This window comes from Carassius auratus, linkage group LG28B (assembly GCF_003368295.1).
Source record: "Carassius auratus strain Wakin linkage group LG28B, ASM336829v1, whole genome shotgun sequence".
In the NCBI taxonomy this organism is placed as follows: Eukaryota; Metazoa; Chordata; class Actinopteri; order Cypriniformes; family Cyprinidae; genus Carassius; species Carassius auratus.
Window position 1 is genome coordinate 429,892 of NC_039293.1, and position 25,566 is coordinate 455,457.

The 25,566-nt window shown below is 43.0% G+C and overlaps 2 long non-coding RNA genes and 1 pseudogene across 2 annotated transcripts; 2 read left to right on the forward strand and 1 right to left on the reverse strand.

Moving 5' to 3' along the window:
• Positions 1 to 4,304: 4,304 nt before the first annotated feature.
• LOC113067657 (uncharacterized) lies at positions 4,305 to 19,029 on the forward strand. The gene is made up of 4 exons (XR_003279426.1): positions 4,305 to 4,370; positions 8,100 to 8,372; positions 8,448 to 8,582; positions 18,840 to 19,029. It is a non-coding gene; the product is annotated as an uncharacterized LOC113067657 (long non-coding RNA).
• LOC113067658 (uncharacterized) lies at positions 5,919 to 7,404 on the reverse strand. The gene is made up of 2 exons (XR_003279427.1): positions 6,494 to 7,404; positions 5,919 to 5,972 (listed from the first exon to the last, which is right to left on the reverse strand). It is a non-coding gene; the product is annotated as an uncharacterized LOC113067658 (long non-coding RNA).
• Positions 19,030 to 19,387: 358 nt separating the features above from the next.
• LOC113067524 (low affinity immunoglobulin gamma Fc region receptor II-like) lies at positions 19,388 to 25,566 on the forward strand (annotated as a pseudogene).

A 25,566-nucleotide genomic window follows, 5' to 3' on the forward strand; every position in this document is an offset into this window, starting at 1 on the left:
TATCTGGAAACATTTCCACTGGTAGTATATTATTATTTCATTCATCTTTTTTATTCTGTGCATTTATCTCTCCTTTTTTATTAGCTTCCTTAAAACTGAAACTCATTCAAAGTTCAATCTAAAAAGATCAAGATTGTTATATTTTATTTATTTTCATGATATACAAATGTTTTTTTTTTTTTTTTTTTTTTTAACCAGATCAACATAATCTGTGGACAGATGCAATTCGCTCTAGATGAAATTATAAATACATAAATAGACAATGTTTAATGAGTTTTAACACAGTGTTTAAGGGGGGGGTAAATGTCGTTTTTCACTCAATATCCTGTTATCTTGGTACCTATAGAGTAGTACTGCATCCTTCATAACAGTGGCGGCTCCAGACAATTTTTGATTGGGGGGGCAATGGGGGGTCCTGGTCTTTTCAAGGGGGTCTCATGAAAACCAACAAAAAAATACAGTGGACATGGCTATAACTGCATATTACTGCACTAAACAACAAAAACACCTTTGCAATGTAAACAAATGACAGGCTACATTTGTTATTCATTCCCTGCACACTGCACTTTCATGTCAGGTATATTATGCATTTTTATTGACATTGATATTTTTACATTTATTTCCAGATAGATATTATTGAGTTTACAGGCCTAGAAGTGGTCTTGCTGTTGTAAACACTGTTGCTATTGTAGAAAAAATATTTGCATCACATTTAAATATAATTATATTTTAATTCATTTCTGAATTGTTTTTATTTCTTATAATGATAATTTCAGAGAAATGAGAAAATCTGAATAAGCCTTACCAGTGTTGTGATAATTATTTTTACGTGTTAAAAATAAATAAGTAGCCTACTGTAATATAATAAAAGTTTATTCAAATAAACAATAAAAAAGAACACAAACCCCTCGATGCCTGTGAAACTGTTCTCCCTCAAACAGCACGCTTGTGTTACTTCTACACTACAGGCTACACACAGCAATATAAACAACGTATCTGCATGTTCTTCACATCACATCGTTCTTGTAAAATAATAATAAGTAAATAAACATCAAATCACTTCGCTGAGAATTGAAACACCGCTTACCAGCTCGCCACGATGTTGAAAATATCCTCTAGCAATTAAAAAATGCGCGTGCCAGCTGAGGAATCTCCCGGTTGGATGAGGTCGTAGTCAGGTGAACTGTCATCATGCTGGTCATTTTATTTACGGCCTAGATTATTATTAATAAATTGTACTAATATTATAATTGGCCGTGGGCAGCCATTCACAAATGTTTATGTTATTACAAAAAAAATTGAAATTTTGCTTTGACAAAAGAGCACTTAAGGGGCAAAGGAGCAGGTGCTCAAGTGAACCGGTTCTTTCGGACAATTCGATCAAATAAACCAGTTGAAAAAAAAAATGGTTCACCGGTTCTTTTGCGCTCCATGTAATGCCGTCATTGGCGATGATTGCCCTTCATTCAAGCCTTTGGTTTACCCGCGCTTATAACATTAGCACAGAATCAGTTCAGAATCAACCACCAAAAGAATCAGGTCGGTTCAGATGCGCTCTGTGTCAGTCTGCTTCGCGCTGAATCACGCATGCGCAGTTATCATCAGCTCATCGGTTCTCGAATCGGACGCGTCTGACAGAAACGGTTCTCGTTTCAGTGTATGAATAAATATCGAAATAATTATTTATTATTGTTCTGCGTAGTTTGAAGAGAAACATTTTTGGATCTTTATCCCGAATATATATATTTTTTTTTAATCAGGAAGAGGCTGGGGGGTCAAATGGGGGGTCAAGGCATTTTTTGGCAGGGTCTTGAGACCCCCCAAGACCCCCCCTGGCGCCGCCGGTGTTCATAACTCCAAAAAGTCTTTAGTTTTATCATATTCATAAGAAAAAGATAGTCTGTACCGATTTTTCCTGGAAAAACACGACCGACTGGAGGCGTGACGTGTGGGCGGAGCTAAAGAATCAAAGCTTTTGCGTTGAGAGCGTCAGTGGAAGCTGACATTACCGTGAGGGAAAAACCATCATCCAAAACAAACCATGGCTTACAGTCAGATCAGCCGTTTATTTATGATCCAGAATCAGATCCAGAGGCTGAAACTGACTAGAGCAGCAGCAGCAACGACTCGCTCCGAGCGGGGCTTGAACCCGGGTCTCCTGGCATGGGAGGGGACGCACTAACAAGGAGGCAGAGATATTTGAAGCAGTTTTACTCACCGCCTGCGGTTCCAACACACGATCGTGACCCTTTTTCATTGGGATTGCATCATCCTTAAGAAATAAACGATACGCAAATCCGTTGTCAAACTGGGCTTTGTTTGTAAAACAAGCATCTTCGAAATGCAGGGAACAAACAAAAACACTTGCACAACTCCTTTGATGCTCTGTAAAAATAAACTCCATCCACTGGTCCCTTAATCACCGGCGGCGCCAGGGGGGGTCTTGGGGGGTCTCAAGACCCTGCCAAAAAATGCCTTGACCCCCCATTTGACCCCCAGCCTCTTCCTGATTAAAAAAAATATATATATTCGGGATAAAGATCCAAAAATGTTTCTCTTCAAACTACGCAGAACAATAATAAATAATTATTTCGATATTTATTCATACACTGAAACGAGAACCGTTTCTGTCAGACGCGTCCGATTCGAGAACCGATGAGCTGATGATAACTGCGCATGCGTGATTCAGCGCGAAGCAGACTGACACAGAGCGCATCTGAACCGACCCTGATTCTTTTGGTGGTTGATTCTGAACTGATTCTGTGCTAATGTTATAAGCGCGGGTAAACCAAAGGCTTGAATGAAGGGCAATCATCGCCAATGACGGCATTACATGGAGCGCAAAAGAACCGGTGAACCATTTTTTTTTTTCAACTGGTTTATTTGATCGAATTGTCCGAAAGAACCGGTTCACTTGAGCACCTGCTCCTTTGCCCCTTAAGTGCTCTTTTGTCAAAGCAAAATTTCAATTTTTTTTGTAATAACATAAACATTTGTGAATGCCTGCCCACGGCCAATTATAATATTAGTACAATTTATTAATAATAATCTAGCCGTAAATAAAATGACCAGCATGATGACAGTTCACCTGACTACGACCTCATCCAACCGGGAAGATTCCTCATGCTGCACGCGCATTTTTAATTGCTAGAGGATATTTTCAACATCGTGGCAGCTGGTAAGCGGTGTTTCATTCTCAGCGAAGTGATTTTGATGTTTATTTACTTATTATTATTTTACAAGAACGATGTGATGTGAGAACATGCAGATACGTTGTTTATATTGCTGTGTGTAGCCTGTAGTGTAGAAGTAACACAAGCGTGCTGTTTGAGGGAGAACAGTTTCACAGGCATCGAGGGGTTTGGTCTTTTTTATGTTATTTGAATAAACTTTTATTATATTACAGTAGGCTACTTATTTATTTTTAACACGTAAAAATAATTATCACAACACTGGTAAGGCTTATTCAGATTTTCTCATTCTCTGAATTATCATTATAGAAATAAAAACAATTCAGAAATGAATTAAAATATAATTATATTTTAAATGTGATGCAAATATTTTTTCTACAATAGCAACAGTGTTTACAACAGCAAGACCACTTTAGCCTGTAAACTCAATAATATCTATCTGGAAATAAATGTAAAAATATCAATGTCAATAAAAATGCATAATATACCTGACATGAAAGTGCAGTGTGCAGGATATGAATAACAAATGTAGCCTGTCATTTGTTTACATTGCAAAGGTGTTTTTGTTGTTTAGTAGCCAGTAATATGCAGTTATTAGCCATGTCCACTGTATTTTTTTGTTGGTTTTCATGAGACCCCCCTTGAAAAGACCAGGACCCCCCATTGCCCCCCCAATCAAAATTGTCTGGAGCCGCCACTGCCCTTAATGCTGTTTTTTTTTTTTGGTAATCTGTGCAGGGATGTCTTGCCCTGGAAACCGAAACCAAAAAGTCTTTTGTGACATTTCAAGACGCTCTCGCTCTGATCAGTGAAGTCTGTTGTGCTCTCTCTGCTCTGCTATACGGGAGCACGCGCTCTTCCGGCAGAGGTGCCTTAGGACCCATATAAGGAAATTCCGCTCCATCTAATGTCACACACAGCCATACTCGAAAAAAACTTTCTGAAACTTGTGACAAATCGGAAGGAGTATTTTGGGAACAAAAATACTCCTTCAAACGTACAACTTAATTTTTGAAACTTTGTCCATGTTTAGCATGGGAATCCAACTCTTTAACAGTGTAAAAAACTCAGTATGCATGAAATAGCATTTCACCCCCCTTTAATGAGTGTTTAATTTAATGAGTTTTTCTCTTTGTGTTTTAGTGCTGATTTCCAACATCTACTATGGACAAACTGAAGGTGAGTAAATTTTTTTTCATGTACAGGTGCGTCTCAATAAATTAGAATGTCGTCAAAGTCACCTTTATTTATATAGCGCTTTAAACAAAATATATTGCGTCAAAGCAAGTGAACAACATTCATTTGGAAAACAGTGTCTCAATAATGCAAAATGACAGTTAAAGGCAGTTCATCATTGAATTCAGTTATGTCATCTCTGTTCAGTTTAAGTAGTGTCAGTGCATTTATTTGCAATCAAGTCAACGATATCGCTGTAAATGAAGTGACCCCATCTAAGCAAGCCAGAGGCGACAGCGGCAAGGAACCGAAACTCCATCGGTGACAGAATGGAGAAAAAAAACCTTGGGAGAGACCAGGCTCAGTTGGGGGGCCAGTTCTCCTCTGACCAGACGAAACCAGTAGTTCAATTCCAGGCTGCAGCAAAGTCAGATTGTGCAGAAGAATCATCTGTTTCCTGTGGTCTTGTCCTGGTGCTCCTCTGAGACAAGGTCTTTACAGGGGATCTGTATCTGGGGCTCTAGTTGTCCTGGTCTCCGCTGTCTATCAGGGCTGTAGAGGTCCTTTCTAGGTGCTGATCCACCATCTGGTCTGGATACGTACTGGATCCGGGTGACTGCAGTGACCCTCAGATCTGGACACAGACTGGATCTGGTGGCTACTGTGACCTCGGAACAAGAGAGAAACAGACAAATATTAGCGTAGATGCCATTCTTCTAATGATGTGAAGTGTTTCCGGTTTACCTAATTAATGCAGCCTAAAAATCCTTTAACGGATTTGGATATTTAAAAGCATATTAGTATGTTATGTGTATGCCAGGTTAAAGAGATGTGACTTTAATCTAGATTTAAACTGCAAAGAGTGTGTCTGCCTCCCGAACAATGTTAAGTAGGTTATTCCAGAGTTTAGGCGCCAAATAGCAAAAGGAGTTTTGAGAACGTAGCGTACGTAGAGGTGTATAATGTAAAAGGAGCTCATTCAAATGCTGAGGTTCTAAACCATTCAGGGCTTTATAAGTAATAAGCAATATTTTAAAATATATACGATGTTTGATAGGGAGCCAGTGCAGCGATGACAGGACCGGGCTAATATGGTCATACTTCCTGGGTCTAGTAAGAACTCTTGCTGCCTGCATTTTGTACTAGCTGTAGTTTGTTTACTAAGCGTGCAGAACAACCACCCAATAAAGCATTACAATAATCTAGCCTTGAGGTCATAAATGTGTGGCAAAGCGCTCAGGAGTGAGGGCTCAATTTTATGACATTGGGCGGAACAATTTATACCCACGTTCAATTCAGTTAATTATTTCCGACTACGCCACTTGGGGGATTTCGCCCCAAGAATTTAATATAACCCCTAAGCTAAGGCACACACAGATCCTAACCACAGTTGGAGTCAGAGACATACGTGATTGAAAAACATACAATTTATTAATTGATAAAAAGACAGTCCTTTTGTATAAAAGGTGTGGGATATTCTGTGCGCAGTTGGGTGGTTGGAACTCAGCTGGCCTATTTCTCCGGTTAGAAAGAACTGCAGCTACTCCAGAGTGAACATGTCAAGTCTGAATGTTTATTTGTGTGAATATGCACAAAATGTGGTTTCTGTCAGAAAACAAATAAAGATGATAAATATACATGTTATAATATGAAATGAGAAATGACAGATGCAAAGATAAAACAATATACTGTATGATATAGGAACTCTACATAGAACTAATTGTCTGATGAAATAGTAAACAAAATAAACAAGAGCTTATTTTCACATTTGAACACTTATGCAGCTTTATTAGCAGACCGGGACTGCTGCTGCTTACAAGTGGTGTCAAATTACACTTTGTGTGCGCGCGCTGTTCTAGCGCTCCGATGTGCTCATTGTAATAATTATTAAAATGCTGGTCAGAGACTAAATAAATATTTACATTGACACATATGACAAGCGATGCTCTTAAACAAATAAATAAGCATCTTTGATTGCAAATAAACAAATAAATTCGTCATATACGTGAGGATTACATCTATGGTACTTATATTGATGCAATTATTTTCCTGAGGTAAAATAAACTGAATTACGCTATGACACACTCTGAAACACATCTACTATGATAATAAATATTATTACTTACGGAGTTATAAACGCACAGCAATACCACACAAAGGAAAAACAGACTTTAAAGGAATAAAGCCAGGGAAACTCCGTATCAAACTATTATGCTGGACAGTAGCGTCTAACTGAAAACTTTTGCGCATGCACCAGACAAGTCTGGACAAGTCTGGACTCGCGCATGCGTAAAGCAGGGAATTTTGTACAAAAGGTGTTGACCAGCAATCTCTCTTCAATTTATTAATTTCTAACGATGGCTGCAGAGGATCCTGGGCGTACCCAAGGGCACTCTCAAGATATCACCTCTACGAAGAGCAGCCCATTCAGTGCACACACACCAGCACAGCACACACTCCACGACTCATGTCAGAGAAGACCACGACTACAGTGAAGACCCTACCACCTAATTGGTCACGCGTCTGCCCCCAGGTGCCCAGGCCTTAGAACGGTTCACCCAAGACGATTCGATCAGCTGTTCAATTGAGACGACTCGCTCATGACAGAACAGCACACCAAAAACTAGACAAAACAACCCAAAACAGAACAGCAGCTGATGAGGCCCAGCACGAATAAAGCCTTATGATGAAGCACAGAGCAGATAATGCTCATTCAGAAAGTCGGTACTGTCCTTAGCGCATGCCTAAAAACAAACAGAAAGTGTTACACAGAGTTCTTTTCTCTTGGCTTACGCTCGAACAGTATACATACAAAGCATGCGGTCTCAGAATAACTATCCCCAAACTATGCAGTAGATGGAGCCGAAAGTCTCTGATAAACTCGTTGGCATGAAGCACAGATAGATCATACAATACTAATACAGATCAGTCAGATTACTGGAGCCAAGGAACTGGTAGCTCATGCTCTTATACACCCTGGACGCCTAGCCATTGGCTAAACACTAAACGATGACGTAGGAGGGGTAATAACCCTTCCTGCTACAATTGCATGGATTAACATTTCTGCATTTGATATTGAGAGCAAAGGCCGTAATTTAGATATATTTTTTGAGATGGAAAAATACAGTTTTACAAATGCTAGAAACGTGGCTTTCTAAGGAAATATTGCGATCAAATAGCACACCTAGGTTCCTAACTGATGACAAAGAATTGACAGAGCAACCATCAAGTCTTAGACAGTGTTCTAGGTTATTACAAGCAGAGATTTTAGGTCCTATAATTAAAACTCTGTTTTTTCTGCATTTTTCTGCATTCAAATTTAGCATTTGTTTTAAAATCAAGTAACTAAACATGTGGTGTCGTGGAAAAGTTCATTTATTCCAGTAATTCAAGCCAAACATGTGAAACACTTGCATTAAATAAATTCAATACACACAGACAGAAGTCTTTGGTTCTTTTAATTGTGATGATTTTGGCTCAGATTTAACAAAAAACCACCAATTAATCTCAACAAATTAGAATATGGTGACATGCCAATCAGCTGAACAACTCAAAACACCTGCAAAGGTTTCCTGACCCTTCAAAATGGTCTCTCAGTTTGGTTCATAAGACACTGAATCAGTTATTATAACAGCTTTAGACAACAACACTTCAGTGTGACCTGATTTAGCATTTGTTTGAGTAACTGATCATGTGGTAAAAATATTTTCATTGTGAATTGTTGTTGTACAGAAAGACCAAAAGCTAAAGTGAGCATTAAACCTGGTCAACATGTATTCAGAGGAGAGACAGTCACTCTCAGATGTGACATTGATGGTGAAGGAGTCACTAGCTGGAAGTACAGCTGGTATAAAGACGGTTCAGACAGTGTTTTCAGTGAACTACAGGAACACACATTCAGTTCTGTTAATGAGTCTGACGCAGGTAAATACTCCTGTTATGGAGCAGAGAGAGGAGGATCACGAACATCACACATCAGTGATGAAGTTACACTGACAGTATCAGGTGAGTTTTGATCATCTCTTTATAAACACACACACAAGTTTGACATGTTATTAATGAGTGATTTCTGTATTTCAGATAGACCCAAGGCAGTTTTAAGTGTTTATCCTCAGAAGTGGTTGACTGAAGGAGATCCAGTGACTCTGATCTGTGAGGTTAAAGGCTCCTCTACAGGCTGGACATTCAGCTGGTTCACTGTAACTGCTTCATCAGGTAAGATATAGGGCCCTATAATACACTCGGCACAATGTGACGCAAGGGGCAGCACAAGTGTGTTTGCTAGTTTCAGTCCGCATTTTCCCATCCAGCGCCACGTCGTTTAATTAGCAAATGCATTTGCACTCATTTTTGCGGCCATGGGCATGCTGGTCTAAAAAAGAGGTGTGTTCAGGTGCATTGCTGGCACAATGCTATTTTAAGGAGCTGAAAATAGACTGCACCATAGACTAACTCAAACCTGGTCTAAAGTCTGGCACAATGTTTTTTATTTTTTTATTTAAAGAGCGTACACACTGCTTATTAAACGCATTCATCTGGTACACTGGATTTAAAGGTTTGCAATACATAAGATTATTTTGTAGGCTAATTAAATGTAAATATATTTAAATATATTTGCTCCCACATGAGCAGCTCCGTTTCATCTTGGAGACTCGTTCTGTCTTTGCGGTTGCCAAATTCTGCCGTGTAAATAGCAAATCCGTCATGGCATGAACGCAGCTGGCTCTTAAAGGGAATGGGAGATGAGACTCTAATTGGTGTATTGCACGTTACGCCCCCAAAAAACCATTACTCATTAAGTGAACATGGACAACCTGTTTAGACCATGCGCATGGGCGCGCCAACCATTTTTTTTGTCGTCAAAATAGAAAAATGGATTTGGACATGCCCTGAGTGCACCTGCGCTGTGCGCTTGTAACGGTCACTTTATGGGAATCTGAAAAGACGAGAACTGCGTATGTGCATAGAGCGTAGCTGAGGTAGAACTGATAGGTGGGGAGAGGAGTTACCCGCTCTACCGATCTCTGAGTTTAATATTTTCTTTTGTGACCGGAGTTAGATGTTTGTATACTTCTTTTCTTTTCCTCACTCGACTCCCCATGCATGCGGACGAGTGTGTGATGTTTAAGTACTTTCATTAAACACTGGAAAGATACGACATCATCCCTCGTGCATTGTCTTTAATTTGCTTACACCTATTTGGGTTTTCTCCTTCTCTCCGAGCAACAGCTCAACTTCACGTTACAAAGTGGCACCTGAACATCTTGTCTCTGGCCCTCGGGTCAGACTTTTGGACTAGTCGATGGAGGATATTATCTTTTGTTGCAGACCTACGGACATTTTATTTATTTAGTTTTTTTGGCCCATGCCAAGGCTTTGAGAAGCACGCGGTTGGACACGTGAGATGAAGTAATGTAGTAAGTAATGTAACGTGGTAGTTCCTTTCCCAATAAAGGAACTACCACGTGAACTTTACTGCTTTAAATGCTCTAAACCTGGTTTCACATCCGGAAATTGACAGAAGTGTAACTTTGTACCACAAGTAGATGTTTTTGGGGGTGCTACAATGCAGAACTTAGGAACAGCAAATGGAATGGCACATAGTAATCAGAGTAGCGAGAACAAAGGCACCATCAGAGGTGAGCAAGGAAGTAAATCTGACCAATGGAAGGGAAACTTCAGGGGAGGGAGGACATTTCACAGGGGCAATCCTCCCTCCAGAAGGTAAATAGGCCCCCACATTCCCCAGTCTCCACACTTGAGCCTCTCATCTTGGGCCATGTAGAAGAACCGGCCTCTTCTTCATTCTGGAACACCCCATTCATTGTCAAAGTAAACCTCTGCAACAGAGCAGTTGATGCAGCCCTTGATACAGGCGTTTACATTTCCGCAGTGGGGACTAATATTATTTCTGGCATTCCAGGTAGCAGTGACAAAGTGCACCCCCCCCCCCCTATTCAATTAGTTAATAAAGCAACTTGCATCCCAGTCAGCATCGTTTGCCTGAATATTGGATTCCATGGAAAATGTTTTTACCATAGATTTGTTATCGTCTCTGACCTCGCTTCACCCCTTATCTTAGGAATGGATTTCATGCAAAGAGCTGCAGTCAACATTCACTTACATCCAGGACAGTAACTTTAGAGGCACTGTTGTGCTGGAACCATATGAACTAGCGAGTGAATGGATGGAGACTACAGTAGTAGGGCGCATGATCTTCATGGGTGTCCAAAAATCTGATTTGAAGAGGAAAGTCGAGGAGGCATGCTTAGGACAGGGACAAAAAGGCTCAGTTCCTTGCCCTGGTGGAAGATTTTTGGGGCATGTTTGATGATCACTTGGCAAATACGTCAATGGCAGAGCACATAATTGATACAGGTAGTGCGAAGCCTGTCAGTTTACCACACTACCGTACTTCACCAGAGAAGAAGTGGATAATTGAAGACCAGATAAAGCAAATGCTGGAAGATGGAATTATTGAGCCATCATCAAGCCCATGGGCTGCACCGGTCGTAATTGTAAAGAAACTCTGTGGAGAACCCAGGTTATGTGTGGATTACAGGGGTCTAAATCAACTCACACTGAAGAATTCATATCCTCTACCCTGGGTGGATGAATCATTGGAATTTCTGTTCTGTGGGAAATTTATTACGGGGGTATTGGCAGGTGTCCGTAAAGGGAAAGTCTAGACCGAAAACTGCTTTTATATCTCACTGTGGCCTATTCAGTTCAAAGTCCTTCCCTTCTGGCTCAGCATTGCCCCTGCTACTTTTCAAAGGGTCATGAACACTGTCCTCACTGGCCTAACTTATAAATGCTGTGCGGTGTACTTGGACAAGAATTTTAATAGGTTCTCCGACCTTTGAAAAACACCTTGAGGATCTTCTGGATGTTCTGTCAAGACTGCAGATGGCAGGTCTCTCTCTGAAGCTGAGCAAATGTCAGTTCTGTTTAAGTGAGCTCACATGTCTTAGTTACTGTGTCACACCTGAGGGGGTATATCACAAAACCTGAAAAAGTAAAGGCGATGATGGAGTTAAAAAAACCAAAAGACACAAAGGATGTCGGAGGATTCCTTGACCTTACAGGCTATTATTGGCACTTCGTCCCTGTCTATGCGAGTAAAGCAGAACCACTTTTCTGTCTTACCCGGAAAGTACCACTGTTCTACCAGAAAGACTCGGGAGATAGAAGAATGTACGAAGCATACATTTATTGACAGCTCAGCGAGCACAATTATAAATTTCTTTGGGGGAAGGCCCCGTCCATGATTCGTAATCCGAGGGTAGCGAATCTGCATTTCCTGCCTGAAGACGAAGGCAGGGGCGCAGCAGACCCCCCTGGAAGGTAAGGACAGGACCATCCTGGTGGTGGTGGGGAGGGTGGAGATTGTTGTCGCGTCGGCATCTGCGAACTCAAACATGTGTAAGTAAGATTTTTTTATACAGGAGCATAAAGACGTGATTGGATAATGATGAAGGTAATTAGTGACGAAGTGATTGAGTCTTCCTGGCAGAACTTAGGCTAAAGCTTCCATTTCTACCAGAAAGACTCGGGAGATAGAAGAATGTATGAAGCATACATTTATTGACAGCTCAGCGAGCACAATTATAAATTTCTTTGGCGGAAGGCCCCGTCCATGGTTCGTAATCCGAGGGTAGCGAATCTGCATTTCCTGCCTGAAGACGAAGGCAGGGGCGCAGCAGACCCCCAAAATTAGGTGGATTATTAGACCTCCAGACGGGGCCAGCCTTCCCCCCAAAAAGTAGATGAAGTATACCCACCAGTTGTGAATCCTAAGGTTCCTGGAAGAAATAGAAAGAGTTAGCATGACCAGTATAATGACGTTAGATTAAACTTCTTATAAGTTTTTACAGAAATAGCCGCAATAGGCCAGACACAGATAGCCACGATAGGCAGACACAGACAGGCCTTGATAGACCAACAGAAATAGCCACGATAGGCAGACACAGACAGCCACGATATGCAGGCACAGACAGGCCTCGATAGACCAACAGAAATAGCCACGATAGGCAGACACAGACAGGCCTCGATAGACCAACAGAAATAGCCACGATGGGCAGACACGGACAGGCCCCAATAGGCCGAACATAAATAGCCACGTTAGGCCAGACGCAGACAGCCACGATAGGCAAACACGGACAGGCCCCAATTGGCCGAACATAAATAGCCCGATAGGCCAGACGCAGACAGCCACGATAGGCAGACACAGACAGGCCCCGATAGACCAACAGAAATAGCCACGATAGGCAGACACAGACAGCCACGATAGGCAGGCACAAACAGGCCTCGATAGACCAACAGAAATAGCCACGATAGGCAGACACAGACAGGCCTCGATAGACCAACAGAAATAGCCACGATGGGCAGACACGGACAGGCCCCGATAGGCCGAACATAAATAGCCACGTTAGGCCAGACACAGATAGCCACGATAGGCAGACACAGACAGGCCTCGATAGACCAACAGAAATAGCCACGATAGGCAGACGCAGACAGCCACGATAGGCAAACGCGGACAGGCCCCGATAGGCCGAACATAAATAGCCACGTTAGGCCAGACACAGATAGCCACGATAGGCAGACACAGACAGGCCTCGATAGACCAACAGAAATAGCCCACGATAGGCAGACACAGACAGCCACGATAGGCAGGCACAGACAGGCCTCGATAGACCAACAGAAATAGCCACGATAGGCAGACACAGACAGGCCTCGATAGACCAACAGAAATAGCCACGGTGGGCAGACACGGACAGGCCCCGATAGGCCGAACATAAATAGCCACGTTAGGCCAGACGCAGACAGCCACGATAGGCAAACGCGGACAGGCCCCGATAGACCAACATAAATAGCCACGATAGGCCACACGCAGACAGCCACGGTAGGCAGACACAGACAGGCCTCAATAGACCAACAGAAATAGCCACGATAGGCCAGACGCAGACAGCCACGATAGGCAGACGCAGACAGGCCTCGATAGACCATACAGAATAGCCATGATAGGCAGAACACAGACAGCCTCGATAGACCGTACAGAAAAATAGCCATGATAGCCAGACACAGACAGGCCTTGATAGACCATAATAAATAGCCACGATAGGCCAGACGCAGACAGGCACAATAGGCAGACGCAGACAGGCCTCGATAGACCATACAGAAATAGCCATGATGGCCAGACACAGATAGGCCTCGATAGACCATACAGAAAAATAGCCATGATAGCCAGACACGGACAGGCCTCGATAGACCAACGGAAATAGCCACAATAGGCCAGACGCAGACAGCCACGATAGGCAGACACGGACAGGCCTCGATAGACCGTACATAAATAGCCATGATAGCCAGATGCAGACAGCCACGATAGGCAGATGCAAGACAGGCCCGGATAGACCATGATTAGCCACGATAGGCAGACGCAGACAGGCCTCGATAGACCGTACATAAATAGCCACGATAGGCCAGACGCAGACAGCCACAATGGCAGACGCAGACAGGCCTCAATAGGCCGTACAGAAATAGCCACAATAGGCAGACACGGGACAGGCCTCAATAGACCGTACAGAAAAATAGCCATGACGGCTGGACACAGACAGGCCTCGATAGACCGTACAGAAATAGCCATGATAGGCCAGACACAGACAGCCACGATAGGCAGACACGGACAGGCCTCGATAGGCCGTACAGAAATAGCCATTATAGCCAGACACAGATAGGCCTCGATAGACCGTACAGAAATAGCCACGATAGGCCAGACACAGACAGCCACAATAGGCAGACACAGGACAGGCCTTGATAGACTGTACAGAAAAATAGCCATAATAGCCGGACACGGACAGGTCTCGATAGACCGTACAGAAATAGCCACGATAGGCCAGACACAGACAGCCACAATAGGCAGACACGGGACAGGCCTTAATAGACCGTACAGAAAAATAGCCATAATAGCCGGACATTGATAGGCCTCGATAGACCTACAGAAATAGCCACGATAGGCAGATACAGACAGGCCTCGAAAGACCATACAGCTTTTAGATTTAGCTAACCCCTCAAGTAGTAATAAAACTGAATAACCAAAAGGCTTGAAAATTAGATTATAAAATTTGGCGTGGGTTAGATGCTGGCAAGGAGTCTGCGAATAGAGAAATTGAGTTTTTTTTTTTTTTTTTTTTTTTTTATAAGACGAGAAAGGAGCAACGGTCGAAATTAGAATAGGAACGCAAAAATTGGAAGGAAACATTAGAAGCGGACCATGCAAACGTGTAGGCTTTATTGTAGAGGGAGCGACGCCTTAGAAATGTGATTTCCAGCTGACGTAAGCACTTCGTTTAGTATTATGTCTGCTAACGGAAGGCAGACTGAAGAATCCGGGTTGGCTGAGGGCACAGCTGTCTGAAAGTCTAAAAGTGTAAAGTGAAAGCCGCAAAAGCCGAGTAAGAGTGATGAACCAACACCAGTAGATGCGCGAAATAAACAAGCCTTGAATGTAGCTTAACCCCTTAACTGTCAATCCCAGATGTTTTTTTTTTTTTTTTTAATAAGTTGACGTGTCAAAGGTTAAGTTTAAAATACGCATAATCGAATTGACTTAAGCTTACTAGCACACATTGCTAATCTTGATGTAAACAATTAAACATTGTTTATCTTAGTAATCTTATCAAATTCTGAACATTTCCACTCTGTAACAAATAATTTATCTGATGACGTCAGTTTGATAGCATGAGCAGAACCTCCTTAACGCGCCCCTCCAGCCGTTAATTGGCTATGAGTGATGGGCGGTCACACTGCACTTTTCTCTTCATTGACTTCCATTCATACGAATGCGAATGCGTCGGACCAGAAACGCAAGCTTATGCGAAAAATTTCGCATTTGGCTGTGTTCCAAAGTTCAAGTTTGGTGAACTCTGACCTGGGAATTGCATAACGTGAGGATGTGGACCAGTAGAAGAGCGATACATTGCTGCATGACCTCTCTGTACAAAAATTCAAAAGGGAGGAAGCGCTATATGACTTTAGCTGTTGCGCAGCGTCCCATTTTATAATACATTAAAAGATTTATAAAAGAAAAGCTGCATGGTTTGTAGTGTCGACGGGAACAGATGATACATTGGAATGACAACGTTTTATATATATATATATATTTTTTCTCCTCCTCCCCTTAGGGTGTATATATTTATAGAGAGAGATACAGAGTAACGTTACAATATAATAAAACGCTTTCGACGCCGTCGCAAAAGACACAGTGCTAGCAAGCACATATTAATCAATCTTGTGATAATTGAGGGGAGACCATTTTATCTTGCTCCCGCCCATATTCGCAGTGGCGTTCGAAATAATTTAGCATGTTTAAAGTCTAGTGTGAAAGCGCCTTGAGACGGAGACCAGGAGCGCAAACAAACCATGCCTGCTAATTAATATTCGGTTTAACTGGAGATATGTCACTACTCTGAAATAAGGTCAGCAGCAACTCGTGTCAATGGAGTTATATGCCTGCTGACTGAGCATTGAGCCGAATCTTACCTACGACTCAAAAGAAAGGGTCCATATACGCATCAGCTTGGTAGATCCAGTGTTCATAAATCGCTAGCCCAAGAGTAAGCCATGTAAAGATGAGGTGAGAGCAGCGGTTCCCTGCATCTGCAACCATAGAATCCCATTAGAGTATGAACTTTTCAGGAATAACGCAAATGAAAGACTGAATAAACAAAGATTAAAGCATCGGATTAAAACAGCGAATCTCAAGTGTGCTCCAAGAGCCTTTTTTTTTTTTTTTTTTATAAATGCGAAAAATCTTTATCAGTATAAAGATTGTAGCGTTTATGATGAGCCTTAAAGTGCCTCATTACGAAGAAGTTATTCAGAAAGTTGTATGCACTATGATCAACATCTTAATTATGCTGTGCAAGTCTGCTAGATAAACAAGCACGAAACGCCCAGTGCTTTATTTGAACGTGTGAGTTTAAATCCTTGCAGAGAATAAATAATGCCCAGGCGCCGTAAGTGCATAGAACAAAATGATACTTATAATGCTGTAGACTTGTGAAGTGATGAAGGCGAGATGCCGAAGAGACCGGCAGCCTTAATTCTGTCTGCTGGTCCAGAGAGACTTCATTCGTGCAGGTTCACGTGAGCGTACAGATGAATATTTGTTGATTGAGACCAAAGTCTTTTCAGGTGTTGAGACACAAGCAGCACTGACGCGACATCTTTTTTTGTGGGTTGCCATTTCTGTCCTGGGTTTGAGGTGAATAGTGTCATATAGCCCCTAGAATGTGAATTCTACCGATAAATCCCTTTTGAACGCGATTGGTTTTTTTTTTTTTTTTTTTTTTTTTTTTAAATACTAGTAACTGGCGGTTTTGAGAACCTGGCAACCCTGGCCTGAAAGCACACAGAACTCCGCCAATGTTCACATCCTCTGCCGAGAAAAGCTTGTAAATCATCCAACACAAATGACTGCAGATAATCACCGCGACACGGAGCTAAGCCAACGATCCCGTGTGTATCTTAGAGGAACCTCAAACTCTAGATAGTTTGCGGGGCACGAACTTAATTACAGCAAGTAGATGAATAAACACAACGGCTTGAGCAAGTACAATCGCGTCGGAATCTGCGGTTGCTGTCGCGTCGGCATCTGCGAACTCAAACATGTGTAAGTACGATCTTTTATACAGGAGCATAAAGACGTGATTGGATAATGATGAAGGTAATTAGTGACGAAGTGATTGAGTCTTCCTGGCAGAACTTAGGCTAAAGCTTCCATTTCTGTCTCACGTCAGCGGCAATCTTATGTTTTCCAAATTTCACACAGCCATTCTATGTTTACACAGACACTTGCAACCTGGGTCTGGGTGCAGCTTTAATGCAAAAAGATGGCTTTGGACGAGATGTTTGCTTTTGCGAGCAGAACTCTACATAAGGCTGAGAAACCCTACTCAACGCCAGAAAATGAGTATTTAGGAGTGATTTGGGAATTAAGACGACTAATGCTGGAATGTTTTTATGCTGAAACGGCCTTCCATATTCTTAGAGACCTTATCTGAATAGACACTTGACAGTGCTGTTTTTCCAGACACAGAGCACTCTGACATGACTTTGCCACACACGGACTTCACTCAAATTACCCTTTTCAGGGTACTGACCATTATAACTTGAGACAGAAAAAAAAAACAGAATTACTTCTGACTGGACAGCTAATAGGTGAACAAACCCATATCACACATGAAAGATTGAAGTTAAGCAAGGTGGGATAAAACAAGGGTTTTGGTTGTCACTTGTCACATGCAGTTTGATGTAAAATCATTGCACACAGGTTTGTTTTATTGAACGTCAGTGCAATGTACAGTTTTGTGGGACTGTTATTGGATGTGCATTGTTTTCTTCTTTTTTTCCTCACCCTGAGAGTCAACTTTTCAACTGTGGCATGTATATATGGTTGTTAAGTGAAACAGTAATGCTCCCTGGTTGTGTACGGCTGGAGTCAGCCTTTATTTGTCAGGGGGACTTTGTAACAGTCACTTTTATGGTAATATGACATTTTTATTAAACACGGGAAAGAAACAACGTCCTCCCTCGTGCATTTTCTTTTTTTTTTTTTTGCTGACACCTATTTGGGTTTTCTCCTTCTCTCCGAGCAACATCTCAACTTCACATTACATGCAACTGGTTTCATCAAAAAAAAAGTATATAACATATATAGTACAGACCAAAAGTTTGGACACACCTTCTCATTCAAAAGAGTTTTCTTTATTTTATGAAAATTGTAGAGTCACACTGAAGGCATCAAGGGCTATTTGACCAAGAAGGAGAGTGTTGGGGTGCTGCGCCAGATGACCTGGCCTCCACAGTCACCGGACCTGAACCCAGTCGAGATGGTTTAGGGGTGAGCTGGACCGCAGACAGAAGGCAAAAGGGCCAACAAGTGCTAAGCATCTCTCGGGGAACTCCTTCAAGACTGTTGGAAGACCATTTCAGGTGACTACCTCCTTGAAGCTCATCAAGAGAATGCCAAGAGTGTGCAAAGCAGTAATCAAAGCAAAAGGTGGCTACTTTGAAGAACCAACAATATGACATATTTTCAGTTGTTTCACACTTTTTTGTTATGTATATAATTCCATATATAATTCCACATGTGTAAATTCATAGTTTTGATGTCTTCAGTGTGAATCTACAATTTTCATTGTCATGAAAATAAAGAAAACTCTTTGATTGAGAAGGTGTGTCCAAACTTTTGGCCTGTACGTATATATATATATATATATATATATATATATATATATATATATATATATATATATATATATATATATTTTTTTTTTTTATAAAGATTAAAAATCAAACAATAAACGAGTCTGAGTACTGATTAATACCAACAAAGGTAATTTAAATGTCTCATGTAAATATAACTCCTTTTTTTTTTTTGAGTTAACTCTACACTCTCACTTTATACAGGCAACAGCATTTATAATCAGCTGCTCTCAGACAGCAGCAGAGGAGCGGGAGGAACTACACGGTCAGTTCTGCTGCTCTAAATCACACAGGAGTTTATGTGTGCAGCGCAGAGAGAGAAAAACCACCCTATTACACATGGAACAGCAACGAACAACCACTATGGGTCACTGGTGAGTTCAGACTGAATCACCGAATTAAATGAGAGACTTCTGAAATGTTCCTTGAATTTTTAAGAGCATGATTTGTTATGAAATTTGATTCTGTCATAATACAAGGTTACTACTGAATGTGTCAATGGAGAAGATGATTTTTCTTCTGGCAGAGATTAAAACAACGTTGGAAGCAGGGGTCAGCAGCATTTTGGGGTCGCACATAATATTTTCATTATTTCAGTGTAAAAATTAGTTTAACAATAATGTACTGGACTGTTTTATTGCCCACAACACAACTGAATAACATTTATTTTTACTTGATTAGAATTGAGATGATGGTGGATTAAATCAAATAATGGTTTCTCCCAAGGTTTTTTCCTCCAGAACTAACACTTCATGAAGTTGTCTCGGGTGTCTTTGGTTTGCTTGCTGATGGCATAATTACAAATATATTTTGTTTTGAAACAGTGTACATTGTGTAAAGTGTTAAATCAATAAGACTCTTGATTTCCAACTGTGATTGTCTTCTCAGGTGTTTCTCCTCCCAGTCTCTCTGATCATCAGTCCCAACAGAACTCAACACTTAACATCTGTCTCTCTCTCTCTGAGCTGTGAGGACCAGAGTAACTCTGATAGATGGAGAGTGAGAAGATACACAGACAATGGGTGGCTGAAGATTGTTCATCATCACACTGGGGATCACAGACAGGATCTACATGTACAATCAGCTCCACCAGCACATCAGACACTGGAGTGTACTGGTGTCAGACTGAATCTGGAGAGAACAGTCATCCTGTGAATATCACTGTACACCGTGAGTTTGTGGTTTCTGTATCTGTGCATGTTTATTTAGATATATATATATATATTAGTGATGGCATAAATATTATTTTTTATCTAGATTTATCTCACTGTAATCTTGGAATTAATATAGATTAATCTCATCTGAATTCTGCCGAAGGCATTCAGAATATGTGGGGTTGGGTAAGGGGGATCATTTAGCTTGCATGATTTAGAAACACCCAGCAGTTTGAAAACACCCACAAGGTGACAAACACACACTTTTGTAAAATGTAAAGTCCACGCTAGCTGCTATATGTTTTGCGTTGAGGTGATACTTGATGTGCTGCTGCGGTGATATGCGAACGCTAGTTGGTGCTCCAGTATAATCGGTCCGCCGAAACTCATCCAGTGAGAAACGTTCCGCGGTGCAAAAATAAATTATTAAAATTGCGGGAATTTTTTTTTCTGTAATTAATTAATCTTAGTTAACACGTTATTTTTTGTGTAATTAATTAATCTCAATTAACGTGTAAAGTCCCGGCCCTTTTATATATATATAAAAAAGCGCACGCGCTCCCCTCCTTGGTCCGGGGCGCGAGGGGCGGCGGCTTCCTCTAGCGGCCCCATCTCTCTCGTCGGCCGCGGCGCTGGTAGGGGAAATGGACGGCCCGGCATCCTGGCCCGTCGGCCGTGTAAACGAGTGCGGTTCTCCTCCGGATCGCGGGTCCGGCTGCTCACGTCTCTTGTGGCGCGGGAGTCCCTCAACGCACCCTTCCTGGACCCACGAGGACACCAGCGTGCATGCACGGGGAAGAGACCGGTCTCCTGAGGCGAGGCGCGTTGGGCTTTTAACCAGCGGCGGTAATGAGGCTCCACTTCCTTCAGGTGTGCCCCCATCACACGCTGCAAGCCCCTGTCTCGTCCAGCGCCCCTCCTTTCACACACCCACTCCAGCCGGAGCCTGGTGAAGGCGGCGATTTAGGACGGGGAGCCGGTGACAATCAGGGAGGAGGCAGCTGACTCGTCACATTCCCCCTCCAAGCGACATCCCCGTCATCAGGGCGCCGCCCACACGGGAGTGCTACCATCCCTCAACCAGGCTCCAAACGGTCGGAGTGGGTGGGGATTCCTCTCCGGGCGGTCCTCCCGCTCGCAGCGCACCGGAACAGGGACAGAGAAACCGGGTTTTAGTGACAGCCTCAACCAACCACAGGGTAAATGACAATAACAGAAGTCACTTACCCTTTTTGTGGCTGGGAGGCTGTCCCCAGTTTTCCTCCGTCCCAGTCCGGGTTCTCATGAACGTTTGCAAGCGAGAGGGAGTGACGTCACCAGATGTTTCCCAACTGCGCTGTCTAGGCTCCGCCTTGCCCGCATTCTCCACCAGTGTCACGGGAGGAGCACAAGACAGACACAGTGGGCGTGGCGTCAGGCCTCGGAGAGGCTGTTATTAACTGAAATCATAAAATAACAGGGAATAAAAGTGGCCAAAGGGGGAAAGTGTCCAAAATAACAGGGAATCTGGTGTCCTCGTTGTGCTGCGGGGTTCGTGTGGGTCAGGCAGTGTTCATGGAGGAAGGGTCCAGGTAAGGGGCGGAGTCCGGCGGCCGCACGCGCTCCCCCCTCCTTGGTCCGGGGCGCGAGGGGCGGCGGCTTCCTCTAGCGGCCCCATCTCTCTCGTCGGCCGCGGCGCTGGTAGGGGATGGACGGCCCGGCATCCTGGCCCGTCGGCCGTGTAAACGGGTGCGGTTCTCCTCCGGATCGCGGGTCCGGCTGCTCACGTCTCTTGTGGCGCGGGAGTCCCTCAACGCACCCTTCCTGGACCCACGAGGACACCAGCGTGCATGCACGGGGAAGAGACCGGTCTCCTGAGGAGAGGCGCGTTGGGCTTTTAACCAGCGGCGGTAATGAGGCTCCACTTCCTTCAGGTGTGCCCCATCACACGCTGCAATTTTCATTTACAATGCAGTACACAATGCAGATGATTAAACAAAATCAGGAAGCATCAGTCTGCACTACATACAAACAAACGCTCAGTGGGCAAGAGATACCAAAAATGTAGTTCTCTTTCAGGGGAACTTTGAACTGTGTATTCTAGGGGGCGCTATGGGGAACACCTCATTGTGACCCGTGTCTGAAGCATACATTGAAAAAACAGTTGGCCGTCGACAGCTTATGAGGCAATCTGCGTGTATTGTAAGCGTTTTTTCTATGAAAAAAGCTCCACTCTCGAATGTCTCTCTTTTTGAGGAAAGAGGGACAGCCATCTGCTTCCCATGGTTCAAACACCCCCCCCCCCCAGCACTGCTGAGCATAGAGTAAAGTGAGCTTGTGGGGATCACAGGTGGATCTCGCTGAGAGAGTTTAGAGAGGGACTTTCTCTTCAACTGCACTCTCTCCGGCGGCAGACGAGAGTGAACTTCAGGAGGAAGATGTGATGTCAATTAACACTTTCTGATACTGAAGGTAGTGCTCTGCAGGGTTCTGCCCAGGAAGAGCAAGGAAGATGGTCTGAGGTTGGCGAAGAGGCTGAAGCTGAGCCTTCTCAATCCTCCTGCCCTGGGTATGTGAAGCATGCTTAGAGTGTATGGATCGGCCATGGCAATTGTTTGGACTTGCCGATGGAAGCGTTGCACGCAAACTGCACGCCGCGAGGGTCCCTCAGCGAGCGTTATTTGTCTGACCCAAGCCCTCCAGCCCAGATGAGCCTTCCATTCTTGCCTGATTTTATATGGCAGAAGTCGAAAAAGAAATGCCATCTTAAGTTCCTGCCAGAATACATCTGGCTTAAATGGCAGAGCATACGCAGCAGGTCAGGCTATGGCTTCGTTGCACATGATGGCAGTGCTTCAGGTTTATCAGGCTGATCTGCTGAAGGACCTGGATAAAGGCAGGGCCTTTCAGCTGACCAGGTAGCTGAGCTGTGCCGCACCACAGACCTCTCTCTCCATGCAATCAAGCAGGCCGCCTCCACCATGGGTAGGTCTATGGTTGCCATGGTGGTAACGGAGAGAAATCTGTGGGTGAATCTGGCAAACATCGGGAAGAAAGAAAGGGGCTTTCTTTTCGATGCTATGATCTCACTTTCCAAACTTTTCAGTACCTCCGTCGAGAAATTCAGAGTGGCAAGGGCACACTCAGCTGCCTTTAAATCCTTCATACCACAAAGGTCCAGGTCCAAGCCCGAACAACATAGGGGTCCTGGCCCGTCTCGATCTGAGGATCAAAGATGGGTGCAGACGGGTTAGTGTCACGGCTCGCACTCCTCTCGTGCCTACAGGAAGGGGTAAGAGGAAGCATGGTTCACGTGGAGATAAGCAGTGTGTCTGATCCAGACGAGGCAGTGTTCTCGTCCAAATCAGAGTGATACCTAGGTAGCTACTCATTCATTTGGGTGTTTTTAACTTTTATCCTCCCCTTCCTAATTCCCCTGTAACCACCAGCTCTCCACCTGATCAAGGGTAACAGTCTCCTATGCTCAGAGCAACCACCTTACTGATGGTCTGGACTAAAAGGAGGCACCCTTTGAGCGGGGCTCCAATGCAGGAGGGTGGAGGTGAATATGTAACCCTTTCTGTTTCTGTTAAATTGCTGGTTGTTATGTGTCTACTAATAAACTCTGTAAGTTTCCTTTGCAGTGCTCAGCTACGTTATTTATTAAACACTCGTCAGCACCGGCCATCTGGTCTCATGCTCTGGTATTAGACGGCCAAGATCACAGGCTTCTGCGGGGAAGCCTCGCTGATCATCAGACCTGGCACAGCACTACAGGGAATTTCATTGATGTCCGGCTAGGTCACCCTTAGGGGCCTCCAGGCCACTTAGCTGTGTTGTCACATCCAGCAGGAAGTGGAGGAGGCAGTTACGGAATTGTTCCTGTATATACTGCCTCAGGTGATGCTCCCTTCGCCAGAGGTTTGAGCTTGCCTCTCCCATGTGGTTCAGCACCTCTGCGATGCTTAGGAAACTTTAAGTAAACATGCTAAAATACTAAGCATCAGATGAAGAAGTGAATGACGTGTTCTTCTGGCGCTTATTTATAGTTTCGTCGGTAGTGACCGCCCAATTGGTAATTTTTCAATGTATGCTTCAGACACAGGTCACGACCAGGTGTTCCCCATAGCGCCCTCTAGAGAATGCAGTGTCTCGTTCCCTACTCAGGGAACCATGCTTACATTCGTAACCTGAGATGTTTTGTAAGAAAATGTGAAATTTAAGAAAAATTACAATCTTTAATATTATTAAATATTTGTTACCATATAGTTGCAATTAGGGCTGGGACAACGTGTCAAGGTCATCGATGACATCGACGCAAAATATGTGCATCGATTCGTCGACCTGTTTTTATTTCTCTAAAAAACTTTGCAAAACATTTACCTTATGTGTGCCTGAATATACGCGATGGCCGGATCAACATTCTGTCCAACGTTATACAACCAATCCAGGGGTTTTTCTGCATTGATCTTTTTTTGGCGGCTGAAAAAAGCCTTATTTGATTGGTGAGTGATGTAGAATAGAATGACTGCTGAGCCTGACAGGGAGCGTACGAGAGAGAGCCCCGTCTGCGCACGCGCGCACTCACAGTCTTCAAACAACACGAGCGCTTCTTGCTCTCTTTCTCTCCCTTGTGCCATATTATCAAAATCATTTAACACGATAGAAAAAGGGCGAAACACCAAAGTTTCACACGCACTCGCGCACTCACAGTCTTCAAACTACATGAGCGCTGTCTTGCTCTCTCTCTTTCTCTCTCTTTCTCTCTCTCTCCTCATGCATATTAACCAAAATCATTAAACACGATAGAAAAAGGGCGGAACGCCAAAGTTTCACGTGGAGCATTCAGAGATTTTTTTTATTGAATGCTAGACATCAAGTTGTTGTTATTTTCACCTGATAGAAGAACTTTTTCTCAGTAAGCTAGGCCCTATGTGTTCAGTAAGCTTGTTTCAGTAAGCTATGTGTTTTCAAGGCTTCAAGGTTTTATTGAATGCTATCTCTATACAAGTGCAAAGTAATGCATTCTTTTATTTTGTAATTTTAAGAGCAATAAACTTATATTGCAATGTTAAGGAATTCATGTTTTTTTTCATTCAGATATGTAAATCAACATGTATAAATTGTTAGTAGTCAATTAATGGGGAGATAATCGAAATCGAATTGGTCTGGAAAAATTAATCGTTAGATTAATCGATGCATTGATAAAAATAATCGCTAGATTAATCGTTTAAAAAATAATCGTTTATCCCAGCCCTAGTTGCAATATACTATTTACAAACAGCACACATTTCCTCTGTTTGTGTAGCTGGTGTAATTCTGGAGAGTCCTGTTCATCCTGTGACTGAAGGAGATTCTCTGACTCTACGCTGTTTATTTCAAAATTCAACCCTACCAATCCTCAGAGCTGATTTCTATAAAGATGGATCACTCATCCAGAGTCAAACTCCAGAGATCATCATCTCTAATGTCTCAAAGTCACATGAGGGTTTCTACTACTGCAAACACCCAGAGAGAAGAGAGTCACCCAAGAGATGGATCTCAGTCAGAGGTGAAAGTCAATGAAACTGTGAGCTGATTTATTTCTTGATATGCTCTCGTTCAGATATAGTGATCAATAAAGTGTTTGTGTGTCTCTTTTTCAGCGTCTCATTCAGAATCTCAGATCTCTGTCCTCCACACACTCAGTTCTGTACTGACAGTTTGTCCATATCTGATAGTGACAGTCGTGCTGATCTTCAAGTGCTGCAGGATGAGAGGTATAACAGCTGAATGATTTATTACGTCATTTTAAATCA